We start from the raw sequence: 3283 nt of genomic DNA, 5'->3' as shown, positions 1-3283 counted from the left end.
TATCCTCTCAGTTTCAAATGCCTTGAGTATAAAATTGCCTTCCTAAAACATGTGCTTCTTTGCCATCTCCCAGAAAAAAATGTGCATTTTATTGTTTCTTCTCTACAAAACTGACAAACCTCTGTTGGATACTTACTGTACTTTTTTTAAAATATGAAATAATTTCTTTGAATATGGATGGTTATTATTTTACAATTCTACCTCGTGTTTTTTTCTTTTGTTGAAAATACATTTTTCTCATATGAAATACGTTGATTTCAGTTTCCCCCTCTATATATACATATCCCAGCTCTCCTCCACCTTCCCTCCTAGCTACCTCCACCTCCTTTGGTCTCTTATGGTAAATCAAACTGACTTTGCTTCTAAAGGATAATAATGAATTATAATAAGAGAAAACAATAAGAAAATAAAATCTAATGTAGGAATAATAAAATATAATAAATAAAACATAATAGGATGAAATAAAAAAAATAATGTCATAATTAGATATACAAAAAAAATAGAAGGAAAAGAGTCCAAGAGAAGAAACACATTGTTTACTCATTGAAAAAAAACTTATTAAAAACACTAAATTGTGGTGGTGTGTTGCTGCTCGAGAGCCGGATACTGTAGTCTTGCGGCACTGCGGCTTCCAGTTTCCAGACCATGTCTCACTTAATGGAGCCTCCACCGCCCTTGCACAACAACAACTGCGAGGAAGGGGAGCAGCCCTTGCTGGTGCCGCCTGCTGGCCCTAACAGTTCCTGGGTGGAGCTACCCATGAACAGCAGCAATGGCAATGAGAATGGAAATGGGAAGAATGGGGGGCTGGAACACGTTCCTTCCTCATCGTCTATCCACAATGGAGACATAGAGAAGATCCTCCTGGATGCACAGCATGAGTCGGGACAGAGCAGCTCAAGAGGCAGTTCTCACTGTGACAGCCCTTCACCACAAGAAGATGGGCAGATCATGTTTGATGTTGAGATGCATACCAGCAGGGACCACAGCTCTCAGTCAGAAGAAGTTGCAGAAGGAGAAAAGGAAGTTGAGGCTTTGAAGAAAAGTTCAGATTGGGTATCAGACTGGTCCAGTAGATCCGAAAACATCCTACCCAAAGAGTTCCATTTCAGACACTCTAAACGTGCTGCGTCTCTAAGCATGAGGAAGAGTGGAGCCGTGAAGAAAAGGGGCATTTCTCTGCAGAGTTCCTAAAAGTCTTCATCCCATCTCTCTTCCTTTCTCATGTGCTGGCCTTGGGGCTGGGCATCTATATTGGAAAACGACTGAGCACACCTTCTGCCAGCACCTACTGAAGGAGACAAAAAGCCCCTGGAAATGCGTGTGGCCTGTGAAGTGGTGTATTGTAGTTTGAATTTGAGACCTATTGTAAGCATGATCCCCACCTACAACCCTATTTTTACGTACCCAATTCCAGTAACTCTCAAATCCAGTATTTTACTCAAACTCTGTTGGGGCATTTTACTAACCTTGTTCCCTTTTTGGCCTGTAAGACACTTCAGAGATTTCTAAAAGAGTTTACTGTTGTTTAGAAATTTGCAAGGGCTTTTGTTTCAGCAATGCCACCAGCAGATTATAATCTTGTCAACAGTTCATTGTCTCCTCTTAGTACCACCAGTCACCTGCATCATTCATGCTAGAAGCTGTGTTTTAGTCATGCAGTTACATCTCTTTCTAAATGAGGTCAGGTTTGCAAATAATAACAACAAAAAAAAAGCTTTATTTAGTCTTTGTTTTGTTTTCCAGGACAAAAATAAGGTTCCCTAAGCTTGAATTTATAGTTATAAAATGAAAACAAAACCAAAAAAAGAAAAAAAAAGCAAGACACAAGGAAAAAAAATATCCTGGGCAATAAAAATTACTTTAAACAAACAACCAAACCAAACCAAACAAAACAAAACAAAAAAACCCCACTAAATAGCAGTCTATGAAATGTATACAAGTGATCTATATAGAAAATGGTAGAAGAAAAATAATATATTTATATATAAAATTTAAAAATATAGTAAGGTGAACTGAAAACCACAAGCCCTGACATGACATGGTGAGTCAATGAACTTGTAAAGATAACCCTGAGTTCTTTTTCTGTCAGCAATCTACTTAGTGCTGACCTCCAGTCCACTCTTAATAGTTTGTCAATTGCAAAACCACTGGAGGAAACTAAGTTTTCATTTGCAAGTGGTTATTAATTAAAGGTTGCTTCAACATAGGGATAGATACATGTGTCCAATTCTCCTTTTAGCTCTAAGACTACAACTGGTATAGACCCTGGCAGGCTTTAAAGCATGTTGTCCCAGTCTCTGTAAGTTCATATCTGTATTGATAGTATTGATCTATAGGGGTTTGGTTTTTTGCTGTCCTCCATCTCCTCTGATTCATACACTCCTCTGTCTCCTCTGTTAAACAGTGCACTGAACCTTGAGGGGGGTGTTGATAGGGACACCGAATTTAGTGCTGAGTGATCTAAGGTCACTCACTCTCTGCCTGTTGTTTGGTTGTAGATATATGTATTGGTTCCATTTGTTTTATCTGCTGGAAGAAGATGTTTCTTTGATGATGAATGAGCTGTGAATATAGCACTGATCTATGAGTATAGCAGAATGTCATTAGGAGTCATTTTATGAGCTGTAATATTTGGTTTTGCCCTAGAACCTTGGGCTATCTAATCTCGGGTTCCTGGTAACCTATACAGTGAAAGATATTGTTTCAATCTTGGCAAGTGGATCTTCAGTCAAATCAGATCCCATCATTTTATGGCACCATTGCACTAGCCAGACTTACTGAAGGACACTATTGAAGATTGGAGATTTTGGAGCTGTTTTGATGTTTATATTTCTCTGTTTATAACATGTCAAGTACCTTCTTATGCCAAAGATTCTAGCATGTAAGGATGAATGATTTATTTAGGTACCAATTCTACTTCTTCATGTTCAGTAAGTTGTATAGATGTTATCTTTACCAATGAGTTCACCCAAGTTTGAATAGCCTTTGGCAACAGACTAGATTGTTTGGGGATTCCCTTACCCCTTAGTCCAAAAACTTATTTGTATATAAACCAGTCTGGGAACTAGAAGCTTCATTAGGCCATTAGTTGAGGCTCTGTCCCTTCTATTATTTGGAGATTTCATTTAGATCATCTTCATACCTGTATATAATTTAGGAAGCTTCTGTTTTGTTAGGTACCCATGCTAACCAACAAATGGTTCTTAATTTTAGCTTGCTTTCCCCTTATCCCTTTTCTTTCCTTTCCTTTCCTTTTCTCTTCTTTTCTTCTCTTCTCCTT

General features: G+C 38.2%; 1 pseudogene; it reads left to right on the top strand.

Moving 5' to 3' along the window:
- Positions 1–645: 645 nt before the first annotated feature.
- Positions 646–1393, top strand: LOC110311001 (BCL2/adenovirus E1B 19 kDa protein-interacting protein 3-like pseudogene; annotated as a pseudogene).
- The last annotated feature ends 1890 nt before the right edge of the window (positions 1394–3283 follow it).

The sequence above is a fragment of the Mus caroli genome, unplaced genomic scaffold (genome assembly GCF_978045245.1).
Source record: "Mus caroli unplaced genomic scaffold, Mus_caroli_1 scaffold_16, whole genome shotgun sequence".
Lineage (NCBI taxonomy): Eukaryota > Metazoa > Chordata > Mammalia > Rodentia > Muridae > Mus > Mus caroli.
Note: the sequence above shows the minus strand (reverse complement) of the source record. Positions and strands in the feature narration are given on the sequence as shown.